The 12,544-nt window shown below is 38.3% G+C and overlaps 1 pseudogene; it reads right to left on the bottom strand.

Annotated features, from left to right (window-relative positions):
* Positions 1-11,397: 11,397 nt before the first annotated feature.
* Positions 11,398-11,833, bottom strand: LOC116572090 (annotated as a pseudogene).
* Between the last annotated feature and the right edge of the window lie 711 nt (positions 11,834-12,544).

Here is a 12,544-nt window from a genome sequence, read left to right as displayed (position 1 = left end):
TTAAAAAAAAAAAAGTGACCTAAAATGCTCCATTTCCATATTCTGTATTGAAATTCTCGTTGTGCTCATTTGTGGACTCTGGGTCGGGCTCTAGAGGTGCACAGCTGAGCTGGACCCCTCCATACACGCACACCACAGCTGGAGTGGGGGAGAGCTTGTGACTGGCTCAGGAAATGCCTGCTCTTGCTAATGCCCGCACAGCAAAAGACTCTCGTTAACAGCATGAGCCCAAATGGCAACTCTGAGTTCCGCTGAATTAGACCCACATCAACAAAGAAAGCAGATCATGGAGCTGCTAAATGACCAACAGTCCCAGTGTATCTGGGGCTAGAAAGCTTCCCCAGACACAGGACTTTCAGTGCTACAGCTAGAGCAATCCTGCGCAGACCAGCATGGCTGGACACCCTAGTGGGCCGCTGGGCCTTTGGGGATAGTGGCAAACGTCACATGGAGCCTGTTTGTGATAACCCCAAGTGTCTTTCCTGTACCACCTCTCCTGCGCTGAGTTTGTTGAATTCCCTTTATAGTCAATAAGATGCGTATTAGTTCTCTGATTTTTGAAGCCCTATGGCGCTTCAAGGTCTGGCTAAAATGTCACTCCCTTTATGAAACCTCCTTCAATCCAATTCTCCAATTCCAATAGACTGGTTTGGTACTACTGGATCAGCCCCATGGTTCCCTCTGTACTTCTGGAATCCAAGAAGCTTTTATGGAAGTTACTTGGGAAATGGAAAGCTTTTATGTAAGATGTAAGCTACTTGGCTACAAAATCTTACCTTACTGATCTAAGGTTCTTGGTAGTCTATTTGTCTCAGTGATAGGAATATTCATTCATTTTGATTGCATAAATATATTAATGTGTCTGATGACAGAGGGATACCCAGACTCTAATGTGGCTGTTAGTTAGTTAATGATATATACACTACATTATCACTCTAGAATCAGAAAAATTCCTACATGCAAGTGGCCCCAAGGTTTTGGATAAGGGATGGTGGACCCATACCTCTACAAGGGCACTGTTTCACTTGCCTGGCTTGGAATTAATTATTTGCATATCTCTGAACCTCAATTTCCTCATGTATAAAATGAGAATAATAAGATATGTTCTGAAATATGAAAGAAAAAAGTATTGCAATCAAGCAAAAGGCATCATTACTGTTACTTTTCTCATCATCACCCTTATTCTTTTTTTGTTTGTTTGTTTTTGGTTTTTTGTTTGTTTGTTTGTTTCATCACCCTTATTCTAAAGTGCTTTCTATTTTATTTATTTTGAGTCTCTGCGAAAACCACCTTTTTCAGAGCTGGGGCTCAACAAACATTATGAGACCTGGGTTGTAGACACGTGCTCAAAGTGACAAATTCATGAGTGATTTTCTCAGTGTTCCATCTGGTAAGTCAAAGTTAACATTAAATTGAACTACAGCTTAGAGGGGGGTGGGGTAGAAAAATAATTGATCTACACTAAATTTCCAGAAAATAGCCAGAATGTGATCACTAAAATGACTTTGCCCTGTTGACTACATACAGAACCTGGGTTATGATGTATGGAAGTAGCTGCTCAGGGGCATCCTTAAACTTGAATAAAGGGAAAATTTAATAGACCCTTTAGAACACAGAGCAGTAATGTACAGAATATCTAATCTGAGGCTGGTGAGAAGATGCCACAACAGAAGACGAGTTTGTTTGACATTCAGCATTTAGAAATGAGGTGACTCATTTACAGCAAAGCAGTGTTGTCAAAATGGAAATTTGACCGGAATAGTCTTATCCAAATAGTTGTCCTTTAATTCAAATACAATCTGCTGCTATCTAAATCATGGGACACTATTTGACTGGTTCAACATTAATGCCAAGATGAAAGAAACTTGGAACAAAATCTCTATGTTTTCAAATACTGAGATACCTGATATCAAGAAGGCATTGTTCTCCCTCCTGAACAACTAGAAGAATAATTGTCACCCTTTTAAAGACTGTTTTTTCCTATATGACTAGCAAACATCAGTAGTGTCTTTTTCAAATATGAAGGCATTGTATAGTAATTAGAATTCAAAGAGACTGTGGAACCTCCTAACTCATGCAGAAATTCTTTCTTTTATTTTTTTGTTTTAAAGATTTTATTTATTTATTTGAGAGAGAGAGAATGAGGAGGGAAAGGGGCAGAAGGAGAGGGAGAAGCAGATTCCCCGCTGGGCAGCGAGCCCGATGTGTGACTCGATCCCAGGACCCCGGGAGCATGACCCGAGCTTGAAGGCAGACACTCAACTGACCGAGCCACCCAGGTGCCCCAGAAATTCCTTCTTTAAAGAACACCCTTCCCAGACAGTCAGTCATCTTCTACTTGGCTTTGTTTGGGATGGAAGGTCATTGACTCCTGAGGTAACTTTGTCTTCCAGCAATTCTGGTTTTTAGAAAATGACTTCTGACAGTGGTTCAAAATCTCCCTTACTTCCTACTCTAGTTTCAGTTTTGCCCTCTAGAATGTCTGAGGACCGAATGTGTTTTTCTTCTCATGAAGACAGTGTCAGCTTGGAGTGTTTAGCTACAGTGAACAGAATCCCTAGCTGCCATCGTTAAACAAATAGAAGCTTGTCTTTCTCACAAAGCAAAGTATCTGCAGGCCAACTGTCCAGCTGGTAGAACTCTTTAGGTGTATCTCCCTACGCTGTCATTCTTAGCATGTTTTCTGCTGTATCCTCAGGTAGGAAGAAAGAACTAAGCAGTGAAAGGCAGCCAGTCAAGACTTCTCTTCTCAAAAGGTAAGAAGAAACTTTTTGTTTTTAAGATTTTATTTATTTATTTATTTATTTTTGACAGACAAAGATCACAAGTAGGCAGAGAGGCAGGCAGAGAGAGAGGGGGAAGCAGGCTCCCCACTGAGCAGAGAGCCCGATGCGGGGCTCGACCCCAGGGCCCTGGGATCATGACCCAAGCTGAAGGCAGAGGTTTAACCTACTGAGCCACCCAGGCACCCCAGAAGAAACTTTTTTGAAATCCTGATTTATCAGACTTTTCCTTAGACAGAATTGGGTTCATGGTCACACCTAGACTGGCTGTAGGCTATGGCTGGTTGAGATGCATCATGCTTCTCCTTCCAGGACCTGGTGGGGCCTCTTCTTTCTGAGGTCAAGGGGTCTCTGCAGGAACCTACACAGATCTGTTTGGTTAGCAGGGACGGGGGCAGGGGGAAGGTGGAGAGGATGGACAGTGGTAGGCAGGGCCATGAGAACAGAGAACAGAGCCTGCCACAACCACACTTCAACTATCCAAAGACTGCTCTCATATCTCCCTGTAAATTTCTCTCTGCCAGGTTAAAATGCACTGCTTTTTCCCTCAATTCTCCTACCTATTTTTGTTGGCCTCCTATGTGTGGCTCTAGTGTGTGCCTGGTGCCCAGCCCAGTCTTTCCAATGCGCCTGGCACCAGTGTGTGGACTACCTCTCATGGGCAGTCTCTGCATTTTCCATCCATGTTGTTGGCTTTTGTGGCAATCATTTCGTGGGCTGGCTCTTACAGAGTTTGCTGTCAGTTCTTAGGAATTGACATAGGAACTGCCCATAAGTCAGATCATATTCAGTATCTGTGCAATTGATTAAAAAAAAAAAAACTAAACTAAATGAAGCCTACAATGTGCTGATTTGGGGGAATGAATGTATTAAAATACAGTAAGAAGTTATTTTAAACAGCTGTTCACTACTAAAATATGTTGAGAAGACTATGACATGAATTTTATGGAGCCTTTTCAAAATTTTCTGAAAAATCCATAGGTACCATTGATGTATTTATTACTGCATATGGATTTAAAAGAAAAACTGTCACTTCTTTATGTTTCTTTTTGCTTTTCCTAAAACACTTTTTTTTCTGGGACATTATTGTGTGCTATGCCCAAGCCACACCAAATCAATTTGATTTATGCTGTAACAGAGTGGAAAATAGAAAGTAAGGCACAATGACTTAGTATGTTCAATAATATGTGTATCATGGAGAACTACTACTTTTGGAAGTATATTATTTCATGAAATTTTAGGAAATATGGAATTCTCATTCCAGGTGCTTTTGGGTCTAAAGCGTTTTTATCCAATATAGGATTAGTATGTCTTGAAAAGCAGAAGTGCTAACAGTTATACTGTAACGATCACATTTGGTTTTGTGATACCAAGCATATATCCAGTCATCTCTAGGGTTGTCATAAAATATTTATTATCAATGCCAATGATTTCACGTCACTTTAATTATATATAGATGAATAGATGTAGATAAAGCTCCATAAAATAAATGACGAGTAGAATTTGTGTGTAGAATGGGGAATGTTATGAAAGTCTGTATCCAGAATAGGGTACCAAATATCCAAACCATTATAAATCACAGTTACGTATTGTAATGTGGCTTTATAAATATCGCAGTTACTCACTCCTGTAATAAGTGTGGGTCGTAAGGCCTGTCAGGAATATGTTCTGAACATTAGAATTGCTTCACAATCTGTAAAATATTATTCTTACTGAACCTCTAAGAAGCCGTAGGGATGGTGACAAGAATATTTATTTCACAAAGCTTCTGAAAGCTTTCTAAGCAACCTGGAAAGAACAAAGTTGGCTTCCAAATCCCACAACCAAAACTGAAAGAATCATGTGTTTGCAGACTTTTAAAAGTATACCATTGTTAGAGGAATGTGAACACGGTGGTATTCTGTGGTATATGCCAATGTGTTGAGATGAATATATAAAATAAAAGGCTAAAACAACAACAACAACAACCCAGAATTCGAAACAACATGTATCCAGTACTTACTATCACGTGAAATAAATGTGTAACATCAGAAATAGTCAGGGAACCTATAGAGATATAACTAACAGCTTAACATTGTGTAGGCTCTCTCTGTATTTTTCAAAACTAAGTTACTGGCTCATTCTGGCTATAGCTGGGTGAGGAGAGTGGCAACTTTTGTCCCTGAAAAACAATGATGAGCATGGACAAGTGAAAAACAACCAAGAATGCATTGAGCACTCCCGAACCCAACTAAAGGTTACAATTATCTAAGAAGCGTTTATGCTTGAAACACTGCTAAACATGGTTCAAGAAATGCGGTCACCCGTGGCAGTCTGGCCCACAGATGCTCCTGTCTCTCCCTCATTCAAGTCCCCACAAGCCCAGTTGATGCTGGGGTTCTAGCAGGGCTAGATTTTGCCAAGTGAGTCCTGCCAGCTTCTCTACCAGTCAAGAGAAGCTCACTTGATTGACTTGGTGGTGTAGGTGTTGGTGGAAATACCATCTCAGAGGCAGGTGAGTGACCATGCCCATGGCTTCAGTCTGAGGTTGCGGTGATGTCTGGGACAAACATATGTCTGCCGAAGGCCGCCTGAACACATGGCAGGACAGGGAAAAGGCTCAAGTCAGCCATAGTCCTGACCGAACCAGAGCCCATGCACAGACACAGAGACCAAAATGGCCCAGTGGGAAGTAATGACTAGGAAGACTCGAAAATGACTCGATCTTTGAATGTTCTGCTCTACCCACACACAAATCCGTTGATATAGCACAGTGGCTCACCGGCTTGAGATGGTTGAGTGTGATCTCTCTTTAGTCATTGGATGACCATTATTTTGTGTGAACACAGGAAGTCAGGCTTAAAAGTAATAAAGAAAATCAATGTAGCCAAAAGTTGTTCTTTGAAAAGAGAGAGAGGAGAAAAAAAAAAAAAAAAGGGCAAATTTCTAGTTAGACTGACCAGAAAAACAGAAAGAGGACACACATTTCCAAAATCAGGAATGGAAGAGGGGACATCACGCTGACCCTATAGAAATTAGAAGAATTATAAGAGGGGCACCTGGGCAGGTCAGTGACTTGAACCTCCGCCTCTTGCTTCTGGCCCAGGTCACGATCTCAGGGTTGTGAGATTGAGCCCCACGTCGGGCTCCACACTCAGTGTGGAGCGTCTGCTGGAGATTCTCTCTCTCTGTCCCTCTCCCTCTGCTCTTCCTCCAACTCATGCTCTCTCTCTAAAATAAATAAATCTTTAAATATATAAATATATATGAATTATAAGCAAATATTACAAACAAGTTTATGCCAATAAATTAAAAAACTTAAATGAGTGAACTTTGGTACTTTGTGTCTTTCAAGGAATTGATTCTTTTAATCAAACATTTAAGGAAGAAATGATATCACTTATATGCAATGTCTTCCAGCAAAATAGAAGAGGAGGCTCATGTTATGAGGACAGCATTACCCTCATATCAAATCTAGACAAAAATATAGCAAGAATAGAGAACTACAGACCAATATTCCTCATAAACATGGATAAAAGCATCCTCAAAATGTTAGCAAATTGAATCCAGTAATGCAGTAAAAGAGAAACACATTATGACCAAATAGGGTTTATCTAAGGAATACAGCCTAGTTCATTTAGTATTTGAAATTTGGTCTGTGTAACCATGATATTAACAGACTAAAGAAGAAACACCACACAATTATCTTAATAGATGCAAAAACGCATTTGGAGAAATTCAACGTCAATTTGTATTTTGAAATGTCAGGAAGTAGATGGAAATTTCCTTAAGCTGATAAACAGCATCAACAAAAAAGCCACAGCTAACATACTTAATGGTGAAAGACTGAATGCTTTCCCCCTAAGATAAGGGATAAGGCATCACGTAAGCCATCAAGGTCAAGGAAAAGAAATAAAAAGCATTTGTATTGGAAAGGAAAAAACAAAACTGTTTCTTTTTTTTTTTTTTAGATTTTTACTTATTTATTTGAAAGAATATGATAGAGAGAGAGAGAGAGAGCGAGAGCGAGCACATGAGAAGAGTGAGGGCCAGAAAGAGAAGCAGACTCCCTGTCAAGCAGGGAGCCCAATGTGGGACTCAATCCTAGAACTCCAGGATCATGACCTGAGCCTATAGCAGTTGCTTAACCAACTGAACCACCAAGGCGCCCCAATAAAACTGTTTCTATTTATAGATGGCATGATTATCTGCATAGAAAGTCATAAGAAATCTTATAGAAAGCTCCTGGAATTAATTATCAAGTTTAGCAATGTTCACAAATACATGGTTAACATACAAAAACTATCATATACTAATGTACTAGCAATGGACATTTGCAAATAGAAATTACAACAATAAAACCAGTTTAATAGCTTTTAAAAACAAAATACTTAGTTATGAATCTAGCAAAATATGTGTAGGTTTGGCATGCTGAAAATGACAAAATATTGATAGATTTAATGCAATCCCATGAGTAAATGTAAGACAAAACCATAAAAATTTCAGTAGAAAATCTCTGTGACCTCAAGTTAGGCAAAATAGTAAGACCATGATTGATAAAGGAAAAAAATTGATAAAATGGACTTCATCAAAATTAAAATCTTTTGCTCTGAGCAAGCCACTGCTAAGAGAATAAAATGACCAGCTACTGACTGGATGAAAATATTTAAAAATCGTGTATCTGATAAAGGACTTATATCTGTAATATATTAAGAGCTCTCAAAATGCAATAATAAGGAAACAAATTCTCAATTATATCAATTGGCAAAAAAATGTAAAGACTTCACCTAACCAGGTTAGAATAGTAATTAAGTACATGAAGGAAGTTCCATATCATTAATCATAGGGAAATGCAAATTAAACCACAGTGAGATACTACTATCTACTTATTAGAATGGTTGCAATACTATCAATCAAACAAATAAACCTGAGAAGACCAAGTGCCGGTGAGCACTCAGAGCAAGTGAAACTTTCATATATTGCTGGTAGGAATGCAAACTAATATGGCTATTCTGGAAAACCTGTTTGGCAATTTCTGTAAAGTTAGATACGCATTTACCAGATGACCCAGCAATTATACTCTATAATTATAGTTATACAAAATACTAAATAAATATGGTTACACAAAAACCTATACATGAATATATATAGCAGCACTATTCATAACAAGAAAAAACTGGAAATAAGTCAAATGTCCTTTTTGTTTGTCACCATATTTTTGGGTGTCACAGGTCCTAGCAACTAAGTGTATAGAGACCAACTATGCTGCTAAAATATCTTAAGTGTTCAGCATGGCCCTCAACAGTCAGATATCCAGCTCCAAATTTCAATAGTGCCTTTGCTGAGAAACCCTGCTTTAAGATATCTGCGAGTACTTGGACCATATTTGGTGGTGCTTGACGATTCCCTCTGATTCCTTTTTATTGTCCCGTCTTCCTTGGTCTCCCTCATCCTGAATTCCTATTTATTTCTACTGTAGAACTCTTCAGCTATTCCCTTTTTTTCTTCTCCTCCCCAGTGGCTTATGTTTTCAGGCTCATACTGCCATCTCAAGAGGTTTAATAAAGGATCTTCCTAAGCAAATATAGTATACTCTGTAAGAGGAATTCTATTGTCATTTGTTAAGATAACAATCATTTTCAGCTTGTTATACTCCCACACCCACTGAGTTTTACTTAGGATACCACGGTGGATGTGTTTTTGTCACATGTTTGTTTCACTTAATAGAGTATCATGAATCTTTTCGCATTGCTTACCTAATAGGATACTGCTGGCCAAATGTTCCAGGTTCTCGCTTCTTTAAGGACATAACAGGATCACCCCTCCTGACACCCTTGCAATGGGCAGGGACATGTGCCTAGTTTTATTAAATGATTTGAGAATGGAATTGACTCCTAATTTCCAGGCCAGAGTATTTAATTGCTTATTTGATAACTTGCAGAGCTCTTTATTTCTCTGCAGTAACTCGACTAGCAATGTTGGAGATTGGAGCTTTTCCATCAGCCCTCATTGATATGATGTACGTGTGGCATGAGAAAGAAATAAACTTCTATTATTTTAAATCATTGGAACTTCAGGTGTTTATTTCTGCTGGATGACCTAGCCTATCCTGATTGACACATCTGATACCCACCCACTCATCACTTCTGTTTGGAGGTTTACTTCTCACCATCAGATAAAGGCAACTATATCCAAGATTAAGGGGGTTTTCTTCGTTGGTCTACCCTACTGATTGCCATCCTATCTTCCTTCCAGTGGTTAGTTTAGGGGAAGGCCTATAACTTTCTTCTGAGGCAACATGGGAGGTCAGCTGAGGACTCCTGAGAAAAGTTTCCCTGATCCTAGATAAGAGACCTGAAAAGATAGTCCTTGGGCTTCTGGACATGCTGTATTTAGCTGTGGCTCCTGGAACCTTGTGACCATTTTGAAAGAGTGAAAGAGAACCCCATAAAGCAAATCTGACCCACCAAGGATGGCAGAGCAGAGTGACGGAAAGAACCTGGGTCTTGGTGATGTTATTGAGCCGGAAATTTGTCCTACCTCTGGACTTCCGGGTGTGTGTCATAATAAAAGTCCTTATTTTCAAGTTCATTTCAGTGTTTTATGTTACTGAAAACATCCAAAGTGATCTATCGCTATGTTGACTTCCGCGATGTTGATTTAATTGTCTGTAAAACATGTCTAGACTATAATATATTTAATTAACTTCCTGTGACCAAACATTTAGGTAGTTTTCCATTTTCAGACACTAATAAAAAGAGGGTCCCTCACTGCAAATAGTGTCAAATAAAAGTTACAAGCATTTTTCTGCTTCCAAAGAGTGGGAGGCCTGCATCCCTTTGAATCAGATCTTTATTCATTCACCCACTTGTTTCTATTTTTTTGTGGGGGTCTCAAGATAGAACAGTAATTTAGAACTGACAAGATCCTGGTCCTTATGTAGCTCATAAAAACTTACGTTCCTTTGATTTGGTAAAACCAACCAATAGTGCTTTAGTTACATAAATGTGAAACTAATTCCCACCCACTGGTTCTTGGAGAAAGATGACAGCCAATGTACTAGACTAAGAGATGAAGTGTTTCGATTAGAAATATAAACTAAACATATATTTTAGTATAAAGAGTATGGCTCCAGACTTTGTAACTTCTTAGGCAAATACACAATTTTCCATGTATGAATTTAAATTACCTATTCCTTCAGATTATTCTGTTGTTTTTAAAACCAATTAACTGAGACATAATTGACATACAGATACACAACTTGATGTGTTTGGAGATAGGCATGCATCGATGAAAGCATCATCATGATCAATGCCATAAACTTATGCACCACCTCCAAAAGTTTCTTTCTACCCCAGCAAACAGAATACAAAGAGTTATCAATGAATTATTACCTTACACCTGCTAAGATATATATATATATATATATATATATATATATATATATACACACACACACACATACATATATGTATATATATATATGATATAGAGAAAAGGGAACCCTTTTACACTGTTGATGGGAAGGCAAAATAGTACAGCCACTATGGAATACAATAAGGAGGTTCCTTAAAAAATTAAAAATAGAATTACTATTTGATTAAGCAATCCCATTTCTGGGTATTTTTCCAAAGGAATTAAAATCCAGATCTTGAAGAGATATCTGCAGTCCCATGTTCATTGCAACATTATTTACCATAGCCAAGATATGGAAACAACCTAAATGCCTACCAACAGATGAACAGATGAAAAGAATGTGAGATGAGGACGGAAATCATGCCATTTGCAAGAACATGGATGGACCTGGAGGAACTTATGCTAAATGAAATAAGTCAGAGAAAGACAAATATTGTGTGATTTCACTTATATGTGAATATAAAATAGTCAAACTCATGGAAGCTGATAATCAAATGGTGGCAGGGGGAATGGGGAAACAGGGAGATAGTAGTCAAAGGGTCCAAAGTTTCAGTCATGCAGGAGGAATAAGTTTTGGAGAACTACTACTGTTCAACGTAAGGCCTGCTCGTAAACAATTTGTATTGTATGCTGAAATATTTGATAACAAGGTAGATGTTATCGTAAGTTCTCTTACCACAAAAGGAAAAAGCAAAATAATAATAATAATAATAATAATAAATTATTTCTTTGAAGATTATGTATTCTTATTGCTTATAGTGTAGGAAAAGTTGAGGACTGGACTGGTAGGAACAGTACATCTTGCCTGAGTATATGCGTCTAGAGGGAGAACACTATAAAAATAATTTTATTATTTTTAAATTTAATTTTTAATAATATTTAATTATTTTTAAATAAAATTTATTTTAATTTTTTAAAATTTAATTTAATTTTTAATAAAATCTAATTTTATTATTATAATAATGATTCCTGAGAAGATTGAGATTTTGAAAAAATAGTTGTCTCCACAAACTTTTTTTTTCTCATTCTACGAAGATTTATCATTTTCAAATCCCGTGAAAGGGACTGGAATAATTTACCAATTTTGTTTCCCATTATGTACCTTAGAGATACCTCAGGAAAAACTGTCCGACACAACCTAATAACATTTGCAGAATGTAACATTGTGTTGATGGCACCGAGGTTGATGGTTACAGGCATATTAAACTCCTCCAGTATTACATGGTTATACCCTGTTTATACAGGACATTGGTCCAATAACAAAAATAAAGAACAGCAGCTGGAAATTTATCTCATTCAATGTTCAGAGATAAAAGGGTTATTAATCATTCATTCCATTATTTTCTGAAGATACGTCCTTTTTTCATACTGAAATCAAATGGCAATTAAATGCGGCTCTTTTTCCGAGCTATTACACGAAGAGGATGCTGACGACCATCGCCCTACAGCATTCCGCATCATAAGGACCTTCCGTTCACCAGTTCTGGCCACTTCCAAAATATACCCAAGAACCCAGTTTTATTTCTATTCAGGAAGCTGGGTGCCAAGGATCAGATACAAGCACAGGTACATTTAAGCAGCAATATTATGGTCAACAGACTCTGAAAATGGGAAATGGCAGATAGAGCGAGGCCAGCGGAGCCCCAGCCCCAGCCTCAGCCCCAGCCCCGCCCCCTTTCCTGCCCTGAGTGGATGAAGCGTCTACACAAACTTAATGGTACATTAGCAACACCTGTGATGTCACCTGGAACGTGGATATCGAGAGATGGTTTGACGTTCTGCTTCCCCTTTGCTGCATGCTCTTGGACAAGCCACCCTGAGTCCTCATCCACCAAATGCAGACAAAATGAAAGCATTCACGTTATTAGATTATTTTGAAAAAATAGCATAATGTATATGTAAAAAAGCATTACTAACTTAGCAGACATACTGTTTTTAGTTACTGCTTGTCTGGGGAGGTTAGTAAAATGAAAAATACTTTGAAGGTGAGTTCCCAGACGTGTGTCATAAAAAAAGACGTTTCTATTTTTTATTATTCAATAATACATAATCATCATTGAAAAATAAAAACACCCAACATGTGCATGCTTACACACCCTCACCCCTCCAATGTCAGTGTCTGCTGGTGTTTCACTGATGCCCTCTTGCCCTTGGCTTCCAGGCAATGGAAGGAAGTGCCTGTCTACATCCCCTCCATATGGAACATCACCTATCAGCACGATCCTTAAACCCTCTGTCCTTGTTATCCTTCTTAGGAAATCCTCCGCTCAGGTTGTGTTTTATTCTAGACGTTGGAGCATTTCTTCTGCAAATATTTAAATTATTAGTCCATCTGGAGTTAATTTGACATAGGGTGGGAGAGATGT

This window comes from Mustela erminea, chromosome 13 (genome assembly GCF_009829155.1).
Source record: "Mustela erminea isolate mMusErm1 chromosome 13, mMusErm1.Pri, whole genome shotgun sequence".
NCBI classification, from domain to species: Eukaryota; Metazoa; Chordata; class Mammalia; order Carnivora; family Mustelidae; genus Mustela; species Mustela erminea.
This window is presented reverse-complemented; position numbering and strand designations above follow the sequence as displayed.